Source organism: Artemia franciscana, unplaced genomic scaffold (assembly GCF_032884065.1).
Source record: "Artemia franciscana unplaced genomic scaffold, ASM3288406v1 Scaffold_1714, whole genome shotgun sequence".
In the NCBI taxonomy this organism is placed as follows: Eukaryota; Metazoa; Arthropoda; class Branchiopoda; order Anostraca; family Artemiidae; genus Artemia; species Artemia franciscana.
Genome location: NW_027062929.1, coordinates 10,177 through 36,693, shown reverse-complemented (window position 1 = coordinate 36,693; position 26,517 = coordinate 10,177). Strand labels below are relative to the sequence as shown.

The 26,517-nt window shown below is 35.7% G+C and overlaps 1 long non-coding RNA gene across 1 annotated transcript in view; it reads left to right on the top strand.

The window, feature by feature from the left end:
• LOC136042676 (uncharacterized) overlaps positions 1 to 20,116 on the top strand; it is a 47,392-nt gene extending 27,276 nt beyond the window's left edge. The window contains exons 4-5 of the long non-coding RNA XR_010621386.1: positions 8,153 to 8,322; positions 17,440 to 20,116. This is a non-coding gene — a long non-coding RNA (uncharacterized LOC136042676). The remainder of the gene's footprint in view (positions 1 to 8,152; positions 8,323 to 17,439) is intronic.
• Positions 20,117 to 26,517: the final 6,401 nt, after the last annotated feature.

Below are 26,517 nucleotides of genomic sequence, written 5' to 3'. Positions count from 1 at the left end.
AGTATGACAGGTTCTTTTTTTTATATAATTAAATATAAAAAAAAAAGTTTTTCTTAAAAAGTTAAACTAAGGAGCGACATTAAAACTTAAAATGAACAGAAATTATTCCGTATGTGAAAGGGGCTTTCCCCTCTTCAACGCCCCACTCTTTACTCTTAAAGTTTTTTGTCGTTTAAAAAGTAGAGTTGTGAGAGAGTCAAATAATCCTAAATATATACGTCAAAATAATACAAAATGAAAACGAATGAAACAAATCGAAAACAGCAGTTAAACCTTATGGTAAAGAATACGGTATTAAGGAGGGGACACCTCTTCATAAACAGGATAATTTTTGTTCATTTTGAGTTCAAATGTTACTAATTTTTTTCAGTTGAAAAAACTTGTTCTTTTATTTAATTTATGACCGTTTTTATGGAACTTGGTATTTACCAAGGGACATATAGTGATCGCAAATTCTGTCGGTCTGTCTGTCTGTCCCGGTTTTGCTAGTTTAGGCACTTCCAGATAAGCTAGGACGATGAAATTTGGCTGGCGTATCAGAAACCAGATCAGATTAAATTAAAAATAGTCTTTTCCCCGAGTTGACCTTCTGGGGGGGAGTGGGGGGACGGTCAATTCAGAAAAATTAGAAAGAATGAAGTATTTTTAACTTACGAACGGGTGATCGGATCTGAATCAACTTTGATATTTAGAAGGATATCGTGTCTCAGAGCTCTTATTTTAAATTCTGACTGGATCTGGTGACATTAGGGGGAGTTGGGGTGGGGGGCCTAAAATCTTGGAAAACGCTTTGGGTGGAGGGATTGGGATGAAACTTGGTGGGAAAAATAATCACAAGTCCTAGATACGTGATTGACATAACCGAAATGGATCTGCTCTCTTTGGGATAGTTCGAGAGGGGGGGGGGGGTTAATTCTGAAAAATTAGAAAAAATGAGGTATTTTTAACTTACGAAGGAGTGATCGGATCTTAATGAAATTTCTTATTTAGAAGGAGCCCCCAACTTAGATCTCTTCTTTTAAACCCCGACTGGATCCTGCGTCATTTGGGGTTGGAGTTGAGGGGGGGGACTGGAAATCCTGGAAAACGCTTAAAGCGGAGAGATCAGGATGAAACTTGGTGGGAAGAATAAGCACAAGTCCAATATATGTGACTGACATAACCAGACCGGATTCGCTCTCTTTTGTGGAGTTGGGGGGGGGGGGGGGCAATTCGGAAAAATTTGAAAAAATGAGGTATTTGTTACTTACGAACAGGTGATCAGATCTTAATGAAATTTGATATTTAGAAGGATTTTGTGCTTTAGAGCTCTCATTCTAAATCCTGACCAGATCCATTGACATTGGGGGAGTTGGAGGGGGGGACCGGAATTCTTGGAAAACGTGAAAATTGAGGTATCTTTGTCTTACGAATGGGTGATCGGATGTTAAAGAAACTTGATATATAGAAGGATCGTATGTCTCAGATGCATCTTGTTCAATTCAAATTGGATCCAGGGACATAGGGGGTTGGAGGGGGGAAACAGAAATCTTGGGAACCGGAAATTTTGGAAAACGTTAGAGTGGAGGGATCGGGATGAAACTTAATGGGAAGAATAATCACAAGTTTTAGATACGTGATTGACATAATTGGAATGGATCCACTCTCTTTGGGGGAGTTGGAGAGATTTCCAGTGCTTTGGCGAGTTCGGTGCATCTGGACGTGCTAGCACGATGAACATTGGTAGGCGTGTCAGGGACATGCACAAATTAACTCGATAAAGTTGTTTTCCCCGATTCGACCATCCCGGAGGCTGAGGGCAGAGAAAAAATTTGAAAAAATGAGGTATTTTTAACTTATGAGTGCGTGATCGGATCTTAATGAAGTTTGACTTTTAGAAGGACCTTGTGTCTTAGAGCTTTTATTTTAAATCCCGACCGGCATTAAGCTTGGCTCTTCCGACCTCGTCACAAGTGCCATATGATCTCTTGTTCAAATAATGCCAATAAATTTGGATCGCCCTCCAAGAAATACTTCCCCTGTCACATTGAGCCCCTCTTTTCTTAACCCCCCCCCCCGTACCATAAAATTTCTTGCGGCCAATTTGACCTAAAAATTATTACTTAGCACATTTGAAAAATAATTTTTAAATTTTAACCATTTTCTCTGTCACTCGGGAAATTCCCCCTTCTGTGGAAATCTTTCCAGGAAGTCCAAATACAATGAAAATAGTCTCTCCCCTAAACCCCGCTCTTTACGCTAAGTTTGAATTCTTTAAGATCCATTCCTGAAACACAAGGACTGTTGAATGAAGAATAATTAGCCTTTTTTAAATGTTGTTAAAAAAACTTGCATAAAGAGTAAGTTCTTGAGGAGGGGGAAGAACCCTATCATATTAGTTATTATTTAAGCTCGTTTTTAGTTTGATACTGTTCCTTACTTTCAGTTGTAAAATTTGTGTGTTGTATAATTTTGGAGAATGAAGAGCACACAGCAATTTTAAGAAAACTGTTTTTGGTAAAAGAACAGCACACAACGATTGTGGAAAACTATTTAAATTCTTCTATAATAAAGATGGTAAGAATGAGTATGGTAATTATAGAGGGATTATCCTGTTCTTTGGATGCAAATTACTTAGTATTATTGCTTTTCGATTCATTCAGAATGCCCGAGGTATCTCAAACCCTTTAATCTTTTACTTTAAAAATTACGATTAAGTGCTTGATTCAACCGAATGAAGAGATTTAGCCAAGGTCCTAGTAGCTGGCTTTGTGTTAAATCAGGTGCTAAGTAGCGTTGCTTTCTATCCCCATTTCTATGGATTATTTTTATGAATCTCGTCCTAAGAAACTTGTCGAAGACTACGGGAGAGCATGGTATCTATTCGGAAGATTAATTCTTCTTGACTTAGGTTATCCTGATAACTTTAGCATCTTAAATGAAGATATTAGCAAAATGAATGATTATTAGAGTTTTTCGGAGCTCGAGGAGCCAATATACAACAGGCTTTAAAATTAATGTCAAGAAGACTAAGTTTCTTGAACTATCTAGAAGTTCAATAAGAAGAAGAAAGAAGTCCAATAAGAAGTTGTTGAGATGTTTCAAACAGGCTAAATTGGCTACTTAGGTCTACTTTTGCAGTATTAGCAGAGTTTTTAACTAGTTTTCTTATTCATTTAAATTGTCAAAGGTGTTTTCTATAGGGTGTTGGCTTGTGAGATGTTTCAAACAGGCTAAATTGGATACTTAGGTCTACTTTTGCAGTATTAGCAGAGTTTTTAACTAGTTTTCTTATTCATTTAAATTGTCAAAGGTGTTTTCTATAGGGTGTTGGCTTGTGAGATGTTTCAAACAGGCTAAATTGGATACTTAGGTCTACTTTTGCAGTATTAGCAGAGTTTTTAACTAGTTTTCTTATTCATTTAAATTGTCAAAGGTGTTTTTCTATAGGGTGTCGGCTTGTGAGATGCTTCAAACAGGCTAAATTGGCTACTTAGGTCTACTTTTGCAGTATTAGCAGAGTTTTTAACTAGTTTTCTTATTCATTTAAATTGTCAAAGGTGTTTTCTATAGGGTGTTGGCTTGTGAGATGTTTCAAACAGGCTAAATTGGATACTTAGGTCTACTTTTGCAGTATTAGCAGAGTTTTTAACTAGTTTTCTTATTCATTTAAATTGTCAAAGGTGTTTTCTATAGGGTGTTGGCTTGTGAGATGTTTCAAACAGGCTAAATTGGATACTTAGGTCTACTTTTGCAGTATTAGCAGAGTCTCTAATAAGTTTTCTTCTTCATTTAAATTCTCAAAGGTGTTTTCTATAGGGTGTTGGCTTGTGAGATGTTTCAAACAGGCTAAATTGGCTACTTAGGTCTACTTTTGCAGTATCAGCAGAATTTCTAATAAGTTTTCTTATTCATTTAAATTATCAAAGGTGTTTTTTATAAGGTGTTGGCTTGTGAGATGTTTCAGACAGGCTAAATTGGCTACTTAGGTCTACTTTTGTAGTACCAGCAGAATTTCTAATTCTGCACATACACTTCAAGTAAGAAAAATACTTATCTCTATAGTCAGAATTGCATCCTGAATCCAAAGTTATTGTGCATTTGCATCAGAAAGGAAATTAATATTCACCATATACAGACCTAGCCTATACCAATTCAGGGTATATATTTGCACGTTAGTGAGTATATGTGTATGTATGTTTATATGTGTGTATGTGTATATGTATGTGTGTATGTATATGTATGTGTATATATATATATATATATATATATATATATATATATATATATATATATATATATATATATATATATGTATATATGTAAGCCCTATAGATAGGTAGAGTAGCTCCATAGGAGGCTTAGGCCAAGTAGGACCTTGTCCCAGTGGGGCCCATAATAGAAACTGGGAAACCCTCCCCTGGGGGTCATAATTTCAGGTGGAGGAGGAAGAAGGCCCCTCAAATGTACACTCAGCAGGGCCAACTGCCGTGTTCACGCGTCAGATGAGTTACAAACCTTCTCCCAGTAATGGGTTAAATTGCATGGTGAAGCAGAACACCATCGTGGGAGGATCCTCTATAGGAGGACAACTGCGGCAGGGCGTAAGATCCAGATTTATGGACAACGGCCTCTGTAAAGGGCTGCCTCGACCCTTTCGGGGTACCTGCAAGACTGGGAAACTTGCGGTCAATTTTTCCCACTTGAGGAGTGGCGCCCCTCGAGGAAATTATAGCCTAGTAAACAACACAGCACTCGTACGGGATTCTGATTATTGGATAATTTTCTGGGCTTGGTTTGTTTTGATGGGCGTTTTCGGGCTGAAAAACCTCTTCCTAGCTAATTTATCTACTATGGGCTGCCTCCCCGTAGTAGCATAATATTTGTAGGCATGAATATATAATGAGTCGGAGGTAATAGGCTTGGGACTGTCTGTGCAGGATTTCGACTCTTGTTGATAGAAGAGCATCGCCAAGTGCTGAAAACCATGTTGTGACCAAGATGGGCCCAGGATTGCACAAAGCCTCCAACTTACTGGAGGTCCCAGGGACTTCTTGCTGTCCGGTTCTAAGCTTGCTTAAGCGCTTCGGTGTAGACTTGAGAAGATATGTTGGTCCCCATCCTGCACTGGTATCCGGGATCACTGCTTTTCTTGAGGCCAAAATAATTTCAAAGATTTAAAGAACATGAAAATTGGAACTTGGAATGTTACGACGTTAAAAAATGACTATCGCATCGACATTTTGACTGACGAATTCAGACGGTTTGAACTGGATTTATTAGGAGTTTCAGAAACTCATATCCCAGGGGTAGGAAGCATGAAGTTAGGTGACATAGAATTTGTTTACTCAGGCAGGAAGGATGGGGTACATAGACAGGGAGTAGGGCTCATGATGAATAAGGAAGCTGCTAAGTCTTGTTTAGGCTGGGAAGGTATTAATAATAGAATACTAATTACTCATTTTATGACTAAAAAGTTTAGGGTATCAGTTATAGTAGTATATGCCCCCATTGAACCAACTGATGGTGATTCTAGTGACTCAGATGAATTTTACTTACAGTTACAGGAGCAAATAGACAGGGTACCAGGTAGAAATATGGTGTTTTTGCTAGGAGATTTTAATGCCCAGGTTGGTAGAAATAGGGATAGATGGTATCCTAGCCTAGGTAATTTTGGTGTAGGAAAAGAAAACAGTAATGGCTATAGGCTTTTGCAATTTTGTAGGTATAACAACCTAGTTATAACCAATACGGTGTTTGGTCACAAAATGGCCCATAAGTTGACATGGTATTCACGTGATGGTAAGACAGCAAACCTTATTGATTATGTTATTGTAAACAGAAGACTAGCAGGATCAATACAAGATACTAGGGTGTATAGGAGTGCCGTTATTGATGTTAAAAGTAAAGATCACCATCTAGTAGTGTCTAAGGTTAATTTAAAGCTGAAATTTCGGAAGAGTAACTCCCTCCCGGGAAGTTATGATGTTGGTAGACTTCAGGATGAAAATTTGAGAAAAAAATTCCAGGAAAAGTTGAGTACTAAACTTGAGGGTTTAAAATTTGACAATGTGGAAGATGGATGGAATAATTTCAGAAAAACAATTTGTGAAGTTGCTGATGGTGTCCTAGGGAAGAGTGCTAAGACAGCAACTAGGAATATTAGTGAAAAAGCTTTAGGTTTAATAGAGAGTAGAAGGGGTTTGTATAAGAATTATCTGAGCGATAGGTCGTATGAAAACAAAAGGAATGTAAAGAAAGTGGAGAAAGCATTAAAATATGAACTAAGGAGATGTGAAATGGAGGCGATGGATAAAATTGCTGAGGATCTGGAAGATGCGGCTAGACGGCATAATAGTAAAATATTATACTGGCATGTTAATAAATTGAAAGGGAGTAGCCGATCCGGACTAGTCCCAGTTAAAGATAGAAATGGGGTCACAATTAGTGATAAGGAAAAAGTTAAAGAAAGATGGGTGGAACATTTTGAGAATGTGCTAAACCGAGATACAGTTGCAGGAAAAGATATAGATGAAAATGAAAAAGTTTGTGATACCTTGGATGTGAAGGAAGATTTGTTTAGTGAGGAAGAATTAGCGACAGTACTAGAAGGATTAAAAAATAAGAAGGCCCCAGGTGCTGATAGTATGATTAATGAGTTCCTTAAATATGGTGGCTCTGAGGTTAGGAATAAGCTACTGAAGATTATGAACATGATTTTTGAAAAAGGGGAAGTACCCAATGATTTTAGGAAAACCTTAATTAAACCACTGTATAAGAAAGGTGACAAGAGTGAATGTCGGAATTATCGAGGCATTAGTCTGGTCTCTGTAGGTAGCAAATTACTGACTAATATGATACTTTTTAGACTGAGACATGCTGTAGACAAAGTTTTAAGGGAAGAACAATGCGGTTTTAGAAAAGGTAGAGGATGTGTCGACCATGTTTTCACTCTTAGGTTAATAATTGAGAAGTCCCTTCGTTGTCAAACACCTTTGGTCCTTAGTTTTATCGATTATGAGCAAGCTTTCGATTCTGTTGATGGAACAGCGTTAACAAAGGTCTTATCGTTATATGGTATACCAGAAAAATACATTAAAGTGATTTGCGCTATGTACGAGAATAATACTGCTGCGGTTAAGGTAGGAAATGAGGTTAGCAACTGGTTTTGTATTAAATCAGGAGTTAAGCAGGGTTGTGTTCTATCCCCCTTTATATGGATCATTTTGATGGACTTCGTCTTAAGGAGCACAGGAAAGGCAATTGGAGACCATGGAATTAAATGGGGAGGAAGAACGCTCCTGGACTTAGATTATGCTGATGATTTAAGCATATTAGATGAAAGTGGGAGCAAAATGAATGAATTTTTAGAGGTTTTACGAGTTCAGGGTGCTAAAATAGGCTTGAAAATTAATGTTAAGAAGACTAAGTCACTAAGGTTAGGAATAAGTGAAGATGAACAGGTGACCTTAGGTAACGAAAAGATTGATCAGGTTGGGAGCTTCAGTTACCTTGGTAGTATTATTAGTAAAGATGGTGGGAGCAGTGAAGATGTTAAAAGTAGAATAGCTAAAGCTCAGGGTGTTTTTTCACAGTTAAAAAAAGTTTGGAAGAATAGAAAGATAAGCCTACAAACCAAGATTAGAATATTGGAAGCTACAGTGATGACAGTGGTCAAATATGGCTCTGAAGCATGGACACTCCGAAAAGCAGATGAAAATTTACTAGATGTTTTCCAGAGAAATTGCCTACGGATTGTTCTGGGTACCCGGCTGACTGACCGTATTTCAAACAGTAGGTTGTACGAAAAGTGTGGTTCAATCCCGCTTTCTGGGGCTATAATGAAAGAAAGGTTGAGATGGCTAAGCCACGTTCTGAGGATGAAGGATGACAGATTACCGAAGATTGTCCTTTTTGGCCAACCGTCTGGGGCTACACGGAAAGCAGGTCGTCCTTGTCTGGGTTGGGAGGATGTCATAAATAAGGATTTAAAGGAAATGGGAACTTCCTGGGAGGGTGTAAAGAGGGAGGCTTTAAATAGATTAGGTTGGAGGAGGAGCGTGCGTAGCTGTGTTGGCCTCAGGCGGCTTGGTGCTGCAGTGAGTTATTAGTAGTAGTAGTAGTAGTATTAAAACAGTACCGTTTAATTACCAACAATTTTGTGCCCTTTCAGTTGAGGAAAAGAGTCACCGTAAATTGGAAAAGAGTCCAAATTTCAAAGAAGACGAACGTTATCTATTGAAAAAGTAGAAAATGCAGAATAGTGATGATGGCAGCATGTTTTTAGGAGAGAAGAAACTCACCAAACCCCAATCCGATGACATTGACGGTGTGGAATATGAGGTAGTAAACATCTCGGGAAAACAATAATTGTTTGTTTTGGATAACTTGGGATTATTGGGTGTCTTCGATCTAAACAGGGGTATAATAACTTGATTGAAATCTGAAACTTAATTAGACGTACTCGGCTGGTAATTTTTTTTATGGCACTTGGTATTTACTTAATTAAATATAGGGATCGCAATTTCTGTCGGTCTGTCTGTCTTGTTTTGCCCATCGTAAGCTTGGACGATGAAATTTGGCAGGTGTATCAGGGACTAGACCAAATTAAATTAGATATAGCCCTTTCTCGGATTCAACCATCTGGGAGGGGGGGGGGGGGTTAGTAGGGGGACAGCTAATTCGGAAAATTAGAAAAAATTAGGTATTTTTAACATATGAACTGGTGATTGGATCTTAATAAAATTTGATATTTAGAAGGATATTGCATTTCAGAGCTCTTATTTCAAATCCCGACCGGATCCAGTGACATTGGGGGAAGTTGGAGGGGGAAACCGGAAATCTTGGGAAACGCTTAGAAAGGAGAGATCGGGATGAAACTTGGTTAGTAGAAGAAGAACAATTCCTAGATAAGTGATTGACATATACAGACCAGAACTGCTGTCTTGGGGGACTTTTGGGAAACCTATTTCGGTAATTTGGTAATTTGGAAAAATTGAAAAAAATGACATTTTAAAGTTAAGAACGGGTGATTGAATCCTAATGAAATTTGATATATAGAAGGACCTCGTTTCTCAAAGTTCATATTTTAAATCCTGACCAGGTCTTATGACATTGGGGGGAGTTAGAGGAGGAAACTGTAAATCTTGGAAAACGCTTAGAGTGGAGAGATCGTAATGAAATTTGGTGGGAATGAGCTCTTGGCTCTTGTTTCTATTTACTATATCATTTTGCGTAGCCGCTGTTATGATTTTAGTGACTTCCTATGCTTAAGGGAGTCAATATTGACTGCAGAGACTAATTTCTGAACAAATGTATGCCAATTCACAGGGTAAAATACCTTTGATAGATTTTAAATGAAAATTAAATTTAGCTAGATATAAGTTTCTTTTTATGAATTTTTCTAGCAATGTCGAGAAGATAAACTAGCTAATTAAATTAGATTTATGGTTCCCGAATTGCCAGGCGTGTAAGATGAAGGATTATTTCTTTCAGCATATCAGCAGCGAATCCTTCATATAGTTTTTAGGAGTGAGGGAGACGGGACGAAGCTTCTCTTTTTTCTTAGCTTCCCGATTCTTCTTTCATTTCCTAATAGGGAAATAATGGGAATAAAAACGGAAATTGTATTAGCTGGTATTTAATTGGGTAAAGCTAAATGGATGTCTTGTATGGTACGAAACTTCCTAAGACAGGAGAAGGTCCCAAAAATCCCTAAGACAGCTTTCAAGTCCCCTTTTGCACAAAAGGTTTGACTTTCTTTGCCTCGGGAAAACAATTATTTTTTGTTTTGGATAACTTGGGATTATTGGGTGTCTTCGATCTAAACAGGGGTATAATATTTTTTGGTAACTTGATTGAAAGCTGAAACTTAATTAGACGTACTCGGCTGATAATTTTTTTTATGGCACTTGCTATTTACTAAATGACATATAGGGATCGCATGGAGTCACTTAAACTGCCAGGTTTTTAGTTTTCGTTGCTTTAAATGTGTATTGCTGGGGGTTTGGCATTGAATCTCAGCTTCACTTAATAGACTAATAAATTCACCGAAGTAGCAATTGATATGAACGATCTTTGGCCCGTAGTAACTAAAAAAGGATTTGAAAATAACAGTGCTAAATATATGCTCATTTTAACAAAATCCAGGAGTAGTGACTGTTTACCACTACAGTCTCAAAATTTATCTTTCGCAACAAATTGTTTAGGTGTTGCTAATACCCTCTAATATACTGGCTAGTGACCAGAAAATGGTCAGTAACTGTAGTGTTTGCCATTGAATTTTTCTTTTTTTTTGTAACTTGATAGATGAACATCAAGGAAAAAATAAACATCAGAAGATCCATATGGAAAGCTAACTAGTCATATCCTCTTGAAATTACCCATGTCCTTCCAGAACATAATGACACTACAGGCGCTTGTTGATGTCCGTCCTCGTTTTTTATTTTTGTGACATCGGTTTGAATTTCGAGTTTGATGTTCATTTTGTCATTTTTATGGCAAACAACAACTGGATCATGTCTCCATTGATCTTTTCTTTATGTCAGGAAGGTTCCAAAGATCTTTTTTTTTTGTGGAAAAGTCCCTAAATTTCCTATTATCGACTCCTTTATTTTTTGGAAGCCCTGCAATATTGGAAGGTGTTCTACAATAGGAGCGGGGAGCCTGTTAAGGTTATTCATGGTAACTTTAGGTGGTTGAGATAGATTGAAATGAAGCTGGTTTGGTTTCCTACCACACAATTTCTTATCCTCAGAGAATCAATATTTTGATTTGCTATTGAAAAATTCATAACATTATTTTTATAATGAAATTGGTCGAAAGTTTACGAATTTTTCTTTGTCTACCGTATTCTGTTAGCCTCATCAATATCTTATTCCTAGAAAACTTGAATTTCTTCCTAACTAGTATATTAGCGGATTGATTGATGTCTATCAAGAGAGCAGTTTTTGATTTTTTTTCCTGGGAAATAATTGGTTTTTTTATATTTAGCTGTTTATGGAAAATAACAATTTTGCATCAAGATTTTGTAAATTATTTTTATATTTAGCTGTTTATGGAAAATAACAATTTTGCATCAAGATTTTGTAAATGAAAATATGGGACTTTCAACTAAGTAACGGAAAGCTGAGGGAGGTAAGACTTAAAAAAAGTTAATAACCATGAAAAAAGGTGTTTCCTCTAATTTTGGTATTTCAAATATTGACAAATAAAATTTTCAAATAGAAAGAGAAAGTAATTTTTCATGCAAAATGAAACAAAACTCAGCAATATTTTAAGTGGCAAAAATTTCTGGAAAAGGGATCAATTCATTTAATCTGTAATATATTTAATTAATATGCATTATTATATGTTTATCATCCATTTTGTCCAAAAACTAAAGTAAACGAAAATCAAATTTAAGCCAAATCACGAAAAGACTTATTTTTTCCCAAAATTAAAAAAATGTGTGTATTTGCCTCTGTATTTTCTTAAGCCTGTGATGAAGCTACAGAAGAAGTGGAGATAGGGACTTAGATACCGCTTCTAAATGGATATTTTAGGCTCTGTTTTTTTTCCCAGTTGGCTTCATTTACCAGCCTAAGATTGACAGTTCTGAACCGGACTTTACAACCGGAGTGGTTTGTACACTCTGGGCATATAAATATCATACGTTCTGACTTGATAGCCGATAAAAAAGAAAAGAAATCCAGACCATCTAGTTTTGAACCTGGTCAGTGACTGACTGAAGACTGGAAAAGGACGAACTATTTTCTCTAATCTGGTCTTGCATATATATGTATGAAGAATCCCCATGCGACAGTAAATGACTCCTCTAGATCTTCATGCTAAAAATAACCTAGATAATTTCCTAAATTTTACAAAAAACAATGATATTTTAGTCACTTATGCGGTGAGCGTCATCAGTAGTATTGTTACTACTATTACTTACTGCGTTAATCAGTATTACGACTGACAGCGGTCACTTCATATGTCCCCGAAATACCTAGTATTTTTTTATGAAATTTGTCACTGTCTATTCAAAGGATTTATCCCTATTAGAAATTTTTATTTATAAAAAACAATAACTGATTTTGGAATGACAATGCTGGAACAATCAAACAGGATAAGGGCCAGTGCCATCTGTTACGTATACAAACATAGAGGGGAGGGAAAAATAGGGGGTATGCAAAGAGTAAAATATTAAATTGGAGAGTTTGAAATTATACAATGTAGACAATAGATGGAATGATTTTATTTTAGGAAAAATGTTTGCGAAATTATAGATGATTTCTTACGAAGGATAGATGGAAACGCAGCTAGAATTAATCATGAAGTCACCTTTGTTTTGCAAAAAAGAAGAGGGGTTGTACAAAAAGTATCATGAAATTAAAAGGAATATAAGGGATGTGGAAAAAGCTTAAAAATATAAACTAAAGAGAAATGGAGGCCTTTGATAAAATTACTGAGGTCGTGGAATATTCAACCAGAATTCAAAACTGTCCAATTTTCTAATTATGTAACTACCTGTATTAAACATAATTGTACAATCTTTAGCAAAAATGCGAGAAAGCCTTAGAGATGATAATAAATGGATACAAAAATAAATAGGTCCCGAGTGCTGATGATGTGGTAGATTATTTTTCAAACAAATATGATGGTTGTGAAGCTTGAAGATTAGGAACAGGATTTAAGAAAAGGGGAAGTAAGTAGTAATTTTAATAAAACTTTAATTAATTAAATCAAATCTATCAGAGGTATCATAACTATAGTAAAGAGCCATAAAGATTCAATATATTATTAGTATTTTTTTGCCAGAGGTATTTCATATTGAAGAAAAGGTTCAAGCTTTGGACGGGACTCATTCAATTTGAAATAAGAGTTCTAGTGTCCTTTTTAAGTGTCATACTTGATCGGAGGGCCACCAGTTTCTGGCACATTATTTTTCAATAATTCGTCCAATGAAAGTTTTGAGATAACCATTTAGTCCAAAATAATCCACAGATCAAATAACTGCTTCCGGGCTTGAAATCCTCCCAGCCCCAGGCCAAGGGCACTAACTTATTCAAATTGCCCATTGTTAGCAGTTAAGGTTTTTAAGAAAATCACGGACCTAAAAAAAAGCTTCAAGTATTAAGGTGAAACTTTAAAGGATATTTTGAGAGAGATGTCAAACAGAATCAAAATAAATTATGTGAATTTTGAATATCAGCTACGAATATGGAATGACTCGGGGTATTGCAGGTTGAAACTTTCAAGGTAAGCTAATGGGATGTTGAAGAGAGATTGGTAATCAGGTAATCAGCCCCCATCCTCTTTTTCTTGCCTTTTTTAGATGCTCTCTCTCCTTTAGAGTGATCACCTCTTTTCTAATATTCAATATGTTTAAATTAGCGCGAATGTGTAATAGCTATCCATCAAGGGATGCTATACCCCCTCAACTTTAGGGAAAAGATTGTAAATTTTGCAATTTGCCTAGTGTTTACACACAGGGTTTATCATTAAGAAAAGGAGAAATGTTTTTCCTGGGTGTATCCGAATGGCTCATGAGATTTAAGGTTAAAATAGTCAAAAGATAAAATAACTTCGCTCTAAAGAGTTATTATATTAAGTAAGGCCTGTTGGGGTGAAAAAACTCCTCACATCTTTGGAAAAAGATTCCGAAGACAATCAACTGATTCTGAGTTTATTTGTATGGTAATTATAGAAGCATTAGCTTAGTTTCTGTAGGAAGAAACCTGCTTAGTATGGTGATACTTTTTTGACTTTGAGATTCTGTAGGTCATGATCTATGAGAAGAACAGTTTGGTTTTAGGTTGGGGAGAGGGCGAATTCGGCTGGTAATTTCGTCTTTTTTTATTTATTTATCATATCATCATAAGCTACAGCTGGTGACTCCTTAGGAACTAGGGTGCCAATACTGAATTCAGTGACAAGTTTATGAACTAATGCCTTGCATTTCACAGGGTAAAATACTGTTGGGAGATCTTAAAAGGAAGTTAAATTAAGCCAGGTATCAATTTGTCAAGGCATTTTCAAGTGGCTTTGACGAGATAAATAAGATGATAGGAGTTAGAAATGGATTTGTGGTTTCTAGATCACCTCAGGCTTGTATGAAGAAGGATTATTTCCTTCAGCATACCAGCAGCAAATCCTTCATGTAGTTTTAAGAATAGTTTTTAAAAGCGAGGGAGACGGGACGAAGCTTCCCTTTTTCCTTAGATTCCCGATTCTTCTTTCAAACTCTAAAGGGTAAATAATTGGAATAAAATGGAAATATTATCAGCTGGTATTTAGTTAGATGGTATTTAGTCTCATATAAAGATATAATTGACTATTTTGTTTTTCATTTCTGTCCGTTACGTAAGGAAAGTGGAGAAAGCTTGAAAATATAAACTAAGAAGGAATGGAGGCCTTTGGTAGAATTTCTTAAGTTGTGGAAGATTCTTCAATTTGAATTCATAACTCTACAGTATTATAATGAGCTATATTTGTACAATCAGCCGTAATAAGCATATTTGTACAATAGGTAAAAAAAAAATTACAGTTAACCGTCAGTCTAGACATGTTCTGATGAAAGATAGAAACGGGGATTCATTTAGCGGTCAGGAAAAAGTTAAAGATAAATAGTCAGTACATTTTCAGAATATGCTAAACCCTGATAAAGCTACTCTAAAAGCTGTCGAAATAAATGAAAAGTTTGTTACAGTTTTGAAGTGAAAGAGTACTTACTATGCGAGGAACCATTAGAGATGATAATGAATGCATACAAAAACAAATAGGCCCCGGGTACTGATATTTTGGCAAATGACTTTTTCAAACAAATATGGTTGTTATGAAGTTTGAGGATTAGGAACATAATTTACGAAAAGGGGAAGTAAATAGTCATTTTAGTAGAACTTAAATTAAACCAATCTATAAGAGGCAATGCTATGACGTTGCCTATAGCAAAGAGCCATAAGGTTTAATGTGTTATTATATTTTCCAGAGGAACTTTATATTGAAAAGGGTGTGCAAAATTTGAATTGGACTCGTTCGATTGGAAATCAGAAGTTTTAATGTCCTTTTTAAAGAGTTATAATTGATCAGAGGGCAACCAATCCCCGGCATTTTTTTTTCCAAAAATATATTCAATAAAAGTTTTGATATAGCCATTTTGTTTATAGTAGTCCAAAGGTCAAATAACTATTTCAGATTTAGTATCCTCCCTGACCTAGGGCAAGAGCATTAATTTATGCAAGTGACAGATTTTGAAAACGCATGCTTGATCCCGAACCTAAAAGGCTTATGAGCATTAAGGCGAAACCTTAAGGAAATTTTGAGAGGTATGTCAACTAAAATCAAATCAATTTTTTTTGTTTGTTTGTGAAAAGGCAATACCAGCAACGTTTACTGAATGGCTCAGGGTATTATAGGTTGAATCTGCCATGGTATGTTGAGGGAATGTTGAAGAGAGATGGGAGGGTAACTAGCCTCTCCTTCTTCTTGCTCTTTTTAGGCCCTTCCTCTCCTTTAAAATGATCATATGTAGTTTTCAATGCGTTTTAATTAGTCAAAAGATTTAATAGTTATGCCTGCAGGGATGCCATATCCCCACTACTCGGGAGAAAAGATACTAAATTTTGCAATTTGCCAATTGTTGACATACAGGATTTATTGCTAAGGGAAAGAGAAAAGTTTTTTCTGGGTGCATCCGAAAAGCTTGGGAGAATGACGCTCTGGAGAATGTTGATGGTTAAGCTATGCTAATTCAAAATATACTACATATGTTTAGCTCATCGGAATGGAGAATCTTCAAAATTACCAGGACGGTCTAGGCTTTTCAGTTGGAACTAACAGGACATGTTGAAGGGGATGTTGAAGATTGGAGATTGGATTGGAGGGCTGTTAGGCCTCTCTCAGCAGGCAGTGAGCCCGCTGATTTTAGTTGTCCTAGCCCCAAAAAGTTTCAATCACAATTTTGAAATAGGTATCTTGTTCAACATAGTCAAAAGATCAAATAACTCCGCCTTTAGGGGTGACAGAACCCCTCACAGCTTTGGAAAAAGATGTTGAAGGCAATCAATTGATTCTGGATGTGTTCGGAACGGTTAAGGGTCTTTAGTTAAAACTATTGAGAATATTGAAAGATATGCCAAACTGAATCAAAAGATACTACGTGCAACCAGCTTGTCAAAAAGGCATGTCTGCATTATGTAAAGAACAGCTAACAATATTCAGTTTAAATCCTCATGAAGTATAGTGGGGAATATTATTAAGAGGGTTGGAGGATAATTTGGCCCTTTTCTATTCCTTTTTTGGCAGCCCTCTTCCAATACCTCTGATTAAGATTTGAAACAACTATCTTATTCAACATAGTCAAAAAGCCCAATAACCATAATACTGGTGATGACATGACCCCTCTCTGCCTCTGGAACAGGTCTGCAAAAAGGCTAAGGGTATTAAAGTGAAACTTAAAAAAAATTTCGTTGAAACTTCAAAGGTATCTTGAGAAATGTGTTCTCAGTGATTCACATCTGCGATATGTATTTTAGAAATTAAATTAAATAATCACATCGAACTTAAACAAGCAAAAATCACTACAAATAGGAATTTGGCTTCTGTCCAAAATCCCAAATGAAGAATAGTTTAATTCTGGGTAGGGGAGAGGATAGGTCGATCAAATTCTCGCTCTTTATCTTCGTCATTTTCTCACACTTTCATCTAGGATGCATAAATCATCACCTTAATCTAAGTCAAGTAGAGTTTTACCTCCTAAATTCTTTTTGTGTTCTCCCATTGCCCAAAGTGTGCTCCTTAGGGCAAGGGGTCTTTAAAATTCTCTGTATAAATTATGATAGAACGCAAATCTGTTTCACTCCTGATTTAACTTGAAACAGTTTTCCTACCTTTTCCGCATTTCCTACCTTTCCCGCACCAATGTTATTCTGATGCACAACACGAATCATTTGAAAGATTTTTTCTGCCATACCATTGTAGAATATGACTTTCGGTAAAGATCTTATTTCAGATGACTCAAACGCCTCCTTACAATCTATAAGACTGAAGACTAAACCGTTTGATGACTCAGGCTACCTCTAAGTTATTAAACTTGGATTGAAAATTCGATGGACATTTCCTTTGGCCTTCCGAAAACTGCACAGTCCTTCTCTTAAAATTTTATCTACAACGTCTTCATATTACTAAGTATTTTTCTTCCTACAGAAATCAGGCTATTGTCTTTATAATTTCCCTTCTCATTCTTGTCACTTTTTTCTTATGGGAAACCACACTGCCCAGAGGCTGCTTTCGCCTTTGGCGACTTGGTGCTTTTGTGAGTTGTTAGTATTCCGTAAATATTAGACACTAATACTAATTGTGAAAAAAAAAAAAACCAACTAGAAAGTGTAATTTTAATTTTTTACAATCATGTTCATGCAAACACTGCAAATGTAATACTTTTAGTTTGCTGCAGCTCTATTTGTCGGTTTCATCTTCTAGTATGTCTCGTCTCGTCGATCTGATATTCCTTGCTTTTTCAACTGAAGAGGCGGAGATTTTTAAGGAATTGTGTTTTATTTTATTATACTTTGTTTAATTTAATTATTTTTCCAAGCCACTTTATATGGTAAATTTGGTCTTAGGTTTGCTTTGAACTAGTTCTATTGAAAATATAAATTGATCATGCTTTATTTAGGGCAAAATTGGCCTGGTGGAACCTACAACCCCTTGACATATAAAAAATTAATCTTTCCTTAAATTCTCTCGAAACCAAAATTTGCATATTCTAGAAAGAATATAACTTTTGTGTAAATAATGACTTCTATTGTATAATTTCTGCTCGTTTAAAGACATTTATTCGTATTGATTTCTCTACGTGACAAGTTTCATTTATTAAGTCATGGTGATTTCTAATTTATAAACTTTGACTGTCTCTTGTTTTTTCGATTCAAGTTTTATTTATTCATTCAAGATAGGCTAGTTACTTTGTGCTTTAAGTTTGATTTGCATAACGACGAAGTTTTATGTAATTTTAGGGTCTAATTTCGCTGTTATTGTTTCCTAAAAGACATAGTTTACTTTTCAAAACTATTTAAACTATCTAACACTAAATAAAAGGCGTTTCTGTCATAAGGTTATTTTTTTTTATCTCCTGTTCTCGCTTGAGAGGCATAATAAAACGCAGCACATGAATTTAATCTGAAATCTGTACATCATCTGAACGATGATGTACTTTGTTTAGACTAGAATCTGTTTGCTTCTTGTCGGTGAGGCAGTTTGAAAATAGTAGACACAAATGCAAATTTCTAAAGAAATACCTGTAAAGTCTACCGAAAGTTTGGAGCAAAAAAAAGTATTGAAAATTTTTTAACACACTGACCCAAAAGATAGAAAATATTTTGTGTCATATACCTCTACTGTCTTTAGAAAAGGTGCGCTTCTTTGGACACGAGAAGCCGTAGCAGGGCTTACTGAGCCTTTTGTTTTCACATACTGTTGAATTTTAATTTGGTAAAACACATTATTTACCAAACATTTGGAAAACTCGATCGTTTCTTTTGCATGGAAATCTTAAAGATTATGCCTCAACTAAAGATTTGACCCAAAAAACTTCTTTTGTTTTTGATAGTGTATATTCGTATCGTTGTACCATTAATTATTGTAAGAACAACCAATCAATTTTGTTATTATGATTGTTTTTTAAACAAGCTAGGTGTTTAGTTAAAAAAAGAATGTCCACTTAGAATGGTAAAAAGTAAAGTGGAAGAGCTGATGTTGGGTAATGAAAAAATTCATCAAGTGAATAACCTTATTTACCTTAGTAGCATTATTACTATAGATGGCGGATGCTGTGTAAACAGAACTAGCGAAGTATGTGTACTAAACACGTCAGCCTTGAGAAAATTACCTAAATATTAAGGGTTGGGCACAAAACTAAGCAAATGAAAAAAGTATGGAGAAGAGAGGCTGCCGAGGGAGGGGAGGGGTGATGCCTCCATGTTTTTATGTCTGTTGAAGTATGAAGATTTCTGCTGTTTTACTGTGAAGATAGTGAGGAAATACAGAGGGATATTCAGCCTTCTGTCTTTGAACTAATGGACATGTTTTAATGCCCCCATAATAAATGGTATTTACGATGACCATTCATTAAAAATGGTAGGTGAAATTACTAGCATAATAGTTTTTAATTACTAGCATATGTGTAGACTCCTATAAATATCTTTAGGCCCCCTGTAAATTTATATTTAGTTTAGAGTGGCAAGCTAAAGAGAACCAAATGACACAAGCCTCAGTGCCATTTGTTCTATTCCTGCTGATTTTCTGCTTAAATATCCGCTGATTTTGTTTTGTTCAAGTCTCTCTTTCATACGCACCCCGTAGGTCTTTCTAAATTTATGAGTTAGGTTACCAACTAGCCTTAAGTTACAGTTGTTAGCTGATTTTAGAACTTGATTTGAGTATTTTCTTGCAAATTTTTGAGTAAGGGGCATTTCGGTTATCCCCGAAACCGTATCTCGAAAAGCTAAAGGTACACTGAAACTAAGCAAATGGAAAAGCATGCAGAAGAGGTGATACCGGGAGAGGGGAGGGATGATGCTTCCATGTTTTTGTGTCTGTTGAAGTATGAAGATTTCTGCTGTTTTACTGTGAAGATAGTGATGAAATACAGAGGGATATTCAGCCTTTTGTGTTTGAATTAATTGACATGTTTTAATGCCCCCATAATAAATGGTATTTACGATGACCATTCATTAAAAATGGTACGTGAAATTACTAGCATAATAGTTGTGAATTACTAGCATATGTGTAGACTCCTATAAATATCCTTAGGCCCCTGTAAATTTATATATAGTTTAGAGTGGCAAGCTAAAGAGAACCAAATGACACAAGCCTCAGTGCCATTTGTTCTATTCCTGTTGATTTTCTGCTTAAATATCCGCTGAATTTGTATTGTTCAAGTCTCCCTTTCATATACACCCCGTAGGTCTTTCTAAATTTATGAGTTAGGTTACCAGCTAGCCTTAAGTTACAGTTGTTAGCTGATTTTAGAACTTGATTTGAGTATTTTCTTGTAAATTTTTGAGTAGGGGGCATTTTGGTTATCCCTGAAACCTTATCTCGAAAAGCTAAAGGTACACTGAAACTAAGCAAATGGGAAAGCATGCAGAAGAGGGGATACCGGGGGAGGGGAAGGGTGATGCTTCCATATTTTTGTGTCTGTTGAAGTATGAAGATTTCTGCTGTTTTACTATTTTTGTGTTTTACATACAGTTAAACCTTTTTGTTTTCTTTTTATTTACCCCCTCCCTCTTGGTAAATGGCTGCAAGCCAAAGAAACTATGTTTGCTAAAGCCGAATTACGCATCAGAAGCCAATTCCCAAAATATTTTTATTTCTAGTTCAGCCATACTGTATGCTCTTTGTGTAGATTTTTTAGGCAGTGATACAGCCTCTGTATATTTTTATGTATATCCCTTCACTTCAATGGGAAAACTAGCACCTTTAATTTCTTTTTCTTTCATTGTGATAAATCCATCATTGGGATTAAATGTGTTACCTTTAACTTCAAATTCATGAAATTTAGGAGCAGCCTCTCCATTTCTCTTCTTTTTTTTTAGCCTGTACGAATATATATTCTTTGTGTTGTTTAAAGCGAGAATCTATGTTGAGTATTTCCCATTTTACGAAATCTGCTTCGGTTACTCGTATTTTGGATAGTTTGCATTTTGGTTGTCTGCCATATAAGGTAGGGAAAAAGCTTATTTCGTAGTCTTTGTCAAAGAAATACCCCGAGCTCTATTTTGTGATCCTGGTGCTCCGCTTTTTTTATGGCACTTGGTATTTAACAAGTGACATATAGCAATCGCCAATTCTGTCGGTCTGTCTGTCTGTCGGTCTGTCTGTCGGTCCCGGTTTAGCTACTTTAGGCACTTCCAGGTAAGCTAGGACGATGAAATTTGGCAAGGGTATCAGGGACCAGACCAGATTAAATTAGAAATAGTCGTTTTCCCGATTTGACAATCTGGGGGGTGGGGGGTGGGGGGCCGGTTAATTCGGAAAAAATAGAAAAAATGAAGTATTTTTAACTTATGAGCGGGTGATTGGATCTTAATGAAATTTGATGTTTGGAATGATATTGCGTATCAGAGCTCTTATTTTAAATCCCGACCGGATCTGATGACATTGGGTGGATTTGGAGGGGGGAAACCTAAAATCTTGGAAAACACTTAGAGTGGAGGGATCGGGATGAAACTTGATGGGGAAAATAAGCGCAAGTCCCAGTTACATGATTGACCTAATCGGAACTGATTTGCTCTCTTTGGGGTAGTTGGGGGGGGGGGTAATTCTTAAAAATTAGAAAAAATTAGGTATTTTCAACTTACGAACGGGTGATCGGATCTCAATGAAATTTGATGTTTAGAAGGATATCGTGTCTTAGAGCTCTTATTTTAAATCCCGACCAGATCGGGTGACGAGGGCGGGGAGTTGGGAGGGGGAAACCTAAAACTTGGAAAACACTTAGAGTGGAGGGATCGGGATGAAACTTGGTGGGAAAAATAAACACAAGTCCTAGATACGTGATTGACATAACCGCAACGGATCCGTTCTCTTTGGGGGAGTTGGGTAGGGCTAATTCTGCACAAATTAGAAAAATGAGGTATTTTTAACTTACGAAGGAGTGATCGGATCTTAATGAAATTTGAAGTTTGGAAGTTTATCGTGTCTCAGAGCTCTTATTTTTAATCCTGACTGCATCTCCTGACATTGGGGAGAATTGAGGGGTGGACCTAAAATTTTGAAAACGCTTAGAGTGGAGGGATCAGGATGAAACTTGGTGGGAAAAATAAAGACAAGTCTTAGATACGTGATTGACATAACCGGGACGGATCCGCTCTCTTTGGGAGATTGGGGGCGAGGGTTAATTCTGAAAGATTAGAAAAATGAGGTATTTTTAACTTACGAGTTAAGAAGGAAACATGTTTGAGAAGGAAGCATGATAAGAAAAAGAATTTACAATATGCATAACAATTGTAGCAAACAGATTTTGCATGGAACCCCCTATATTTTACCCCCCCCCCCCCTTAATGTGTAAATATACTGTCGAAATTATATATTTCCCCTCTATTTTCCCAATGCGTCTCTCTTGTTTCATGCCTTGTACTTATTAATTGAATTAACTGTTTAAAAGAAGAACCGGAAAACAAGTGATGGGTGACAGATACATTGGTTTTATATAATTTGGACTATATATTTGCTTTTTAGGGGAAGCTGGGTTGGCGGGATCCATGCAAAAGGTGTTAGCTACAGCTATTGTGCGTATTATGAAATGTTTTCTTAACATGTTTCCTTCTCCAGGCTTATATCCCTAAGCTGTAACTATTGCTGATGAAATTGGAATTCCCTAAGAAGCAAAGTCCTGCGGATTTAACTGCTCCAGTCATCTATGCAGTCAGCGCAGTAAAGGGAAAATATTTTTACACTGTGACAGTCATCAATGATGATTTTACATTCATGAACTTAGCTATTGACTTTTAATTAGTTCCCATGTCCTTTGGGCACAGACAACGCGGACCCCAGTTATTGCTCACCTGTTTCAAAGGCCGCCTTTTCCAATGCGCAATTTAAAGACGTATTTAAAACGTTTTCCATGAATTTGATGAGCAGAAATGGAAGTCATTCAAAGAATCTATGTCAAAAGATAGGGATAAAATTGTAACTGAAATGTATGAAAAAATTCCTACCAATAAAGAACGGTATCGATAATTCAAAAGGGCAAGGTAATCATTTTTGATATTATTCTAAAGTCGGGTGTTGAATATTTCGATAGCCTTGCAGACTCAAAGGACTGCAGGATCATACACAGGCTCTTGGTTCTTTTTTAGGGGGGGGGGGGTGATTAACTTAAAAAACAACGAAAATTGGTTCTATTAGTCTGTGGTCTTTTGAAAGAAAATTACTGGTACTTATGTATTATACCTAACACACTCAAGAAGTGTAGTTACGTTAATCATAATGAAACACATCAAAACATGATGTAAATATAATACTTTAGTTTATATAATAGTATAATTTGGGCTATATATTTGCAAATTAGGGGGGGGAGAGAATATATCTCAGAAATGGGCTAAAACCCTAATTAATTATTATTTAATAATTTAATAATTATTTTATGGTCTTTCCAAATATCAGGGTGGTTTATCTGACACTACCCCCCCCCCCTCTTTCGTTAGTTTATTTCTGCTTAGGGTGAATGTTTAGTTTCGTCACAAATTTTCTAAAGTGTGTATTACTGCATATAGCAAGATTCTGATGATCACATATTGTTTCTCTGTTATTATTAGAGAAGCGCATTTATTTTTTGCCTTTCTAAAATCTCCCTTCAATGAAACTAAAAATGCGTAAAGTGGGCTTGCTTACTGGTAACATTATCTATAGAGCGAAGCTCCATGAGCCCCGCTGGCAGCGGGGTGAGGTTTATATTCTATATTTTTTCAAAAAAGTGTTAAAAAAAACCTCAGACTAGGTTTTTTAAATAAATATAGAACAAAGTATATAAAACAAATTCCAATTTATTCAAACAATAATAAAAAGATCAGTTTTTTTTATGCCAGTTAAAATTTTTCGACATGATTTCATTTTTTTTGTGATTAATATACAGTGATTCATTTTTGGTCTAAGTGTCCGATTCCACGTCTTCTTCGCTTAGGGGTGGTGCTTCTAGATCTTCCAAAGTGGTGTCTATGTTAATCCTGTGAATGCCCAGTCGACTGATGACTGCTGTATATGAGGCTTCTTTGAGTATGGCCAGTTCCTCTTCGGCCAGTAATTGGATGTCAGCAAACTAAAAAAAAAAATCTTTTAATTTGTGTTTTTTTTTTCTCGTGAATGGGTTGCTATTGGGTCGACTTTTCAATGAGATCACAAAGACGAACATTTATTGGACGATTTCCTTGTGAACTACAACAAAACAAAAGCCCAAGTCTTACTAGGAATGGTATTTCCATAGGGAATGGTTGTGAAAAAAAGGCATTTTCAAAATAATATACTTTCTACTTGAAATTAGCGATTTTCTGCTTTGCGCTTGTCTCTATCCAGCTTTCCTGTTTTCCGATTATTATATATTCTTATATTTGAAAGAACGGTCAGCCGACATTATAGATTCCATGAAAGAAAACGTCGCAATGTGTGACGAGCAAAACTCGGCACAGCCAAAAAATCACATTACGTGCTTACATTATGTAAGCAGAATGCGTAGTTACTAAAAAAACAATATAATAATTATAAAAACTAAACTAAGCAGGAGGGGTGCTTTAAAGTTCAGGTACATTTTCATCATGTTATTAAATAGAAAAAAAAAGTTTTTTTTAACTGCAAGCAAGGAGCGACATTAAAACTTATAACGAACAGAAGTTATTTTGTGTATGAAAGGTGCTGTACCCTCCTCGATGCATCGCTCTTTACGCTACAGTTTGACTCTTTCTCACAACTCTACTTTTTAAAACAATAAAAAGCTTTAGCGTAAAGAGTGATGTATTGAGTAGGGGACAACCCCTTTCAATACGGAATAATTTCTGTTCGTTTTGTATTAATGTCACTCCTTACTTGCCGTTAAAAACTTCTTTTTATTTGATTTTTGAATGTTTTTGAATTAATGCACGTTTTGATTTTGGTTCATCGTACATGAATAATTAAAACCTAAGACGAACATTTATTGGACGATTTCCTTTTGAACTACAACAAAACAAAAGCCCAAGTCTTTCTAGGTATGGTATTTCCATATGGAATGCTTGTGAAAAAAAAGTATTTTGAAAATAATATATTTTTCTGCTTGAAATTAGCGATTTTCTGGTTAGCGCTTGTCTATATCCAGCTTTCCTGTTTTCCGATTATTATATAGCCTTATAACATAGGTGGTTTCAAAGGTATTAGATAGTACCCAATTTCGAATATTTTGTTTATAAGAATAACTTAAATACTTACATTGGGATTTATTGATACTATCTGTCGTATCTGATACTAATACGAATTAGGATACAAAGTAGTAGACATTAATCTGTAAAACAAATTTGTATCATTTCTTGGATAACGGCTGAGGAATATTGGGTCTCTTGGATATTAAAAGGGGTGTAGAGGTTTTTAAAAACTTGATTGAAGGCTAAAAGTGAATTTAATGTGGTTGACTTTCAATTACCTATTTCTATTTTACCATATTAAGTGCAGTAGTTAGCATCGTTCTGTGCTATTCTCCCTTTAAAGAGTTTTATCTTTTGGATTTATGCTAGGGACTGTTGTTGTTTTCCCATGGCCCTAGAATTATGAAAAAATAGTTCTTGACTGAAAACACATAGTGATATTAGTAGCAAAACAATCCTGAATTAGCCCATAGAAAAAAAAAGACAAGCTTGTAAAGCTCTTCTTATTCTTTTGCCGGCCATGGAATTCTCTAATAGGGCTAGTTTTTCACAAAGTTTGGTCTTCTAACCCGTCTTTTTGCGAGTCCTCCATCTAAAAGCAAACACAAAGTCTCTGCCGGCTATTTGTTTTCAGCAAGATATATCGGTAAATTCATTTTGTATATAGTTAGGGACTGCGTGTCTGTCTTGTGTATTGGTATGGATACACATGGTCATCAAAATTGTTATGATCTTCATTTTCTTTCTAAAACATGTCAATTAAGTGATTAGTTTAAATAAGATTTTTATTTCATTTATTTAAGGGCTAATGATTTTATGTAAAGTATTTGGGTCTGTCTAATCATTGACTGTATTGCATACTAGATGTAATATATATTAGGAAAAATAAGACTTTAAAACATTTTCTATTATCAGTGATTTTTTCGAATCAAGTTGGGGCGAATTCAGCCTGTGTTACGACTACACTACTTGTTGAAAAAAAAGGCTTAAGGTGGAATATTAAATTTTAACAGTGTAAGCTCAAAATAAAGGCTTGTCGTTTAATAATATTTTAAAATTGAAAGTAGGGAAGAATGATACTATTATGACCACATGTACGTTTTGACGATATAAAAATAATATTGTTACCAATGTTAGCAATAAGAAGTTCCTTTTTTCCCTATTTTATCATTTTAACCACAGAAGTAGGCTGACCTTTTTCTGGCCCTGTAACACTGTTAATAGAAAGTACTGCAAAGGAAGTACTGCACATTTGTATTATCATATTAGGTATTGGCTTTATTTCATTAAAGCTTATGTTACTAGCGTTGATCCCAATTTAGAATGGCATTTGTATGAGTCACTTGTTTTAAATGATAAATTCTAGACGATTTGCTGCTTTGGTTAAAAGAACCGTTTGGGCAAACCATTGGTCTAAGTTTTTTTGTCAGAGGAACTTGGCCAGGTTGCAAAAAATTTCGTTATATTGTTTTGTTAGATTTGGTTTAATTCGATTTGACGATAGGTAATTTCTCTTCGGCAGCTGGGTTTTATATTGAAAATTAGTGTTTTATTAAATTTTTTGAAGAATTATTCTACTCGTCAAGTGGGAGAAAAAAATAAAAAATATCATCGTAGAGAATAGAGCTCGACTCACAAGATAATTGAATATTTTCAAGGCTGT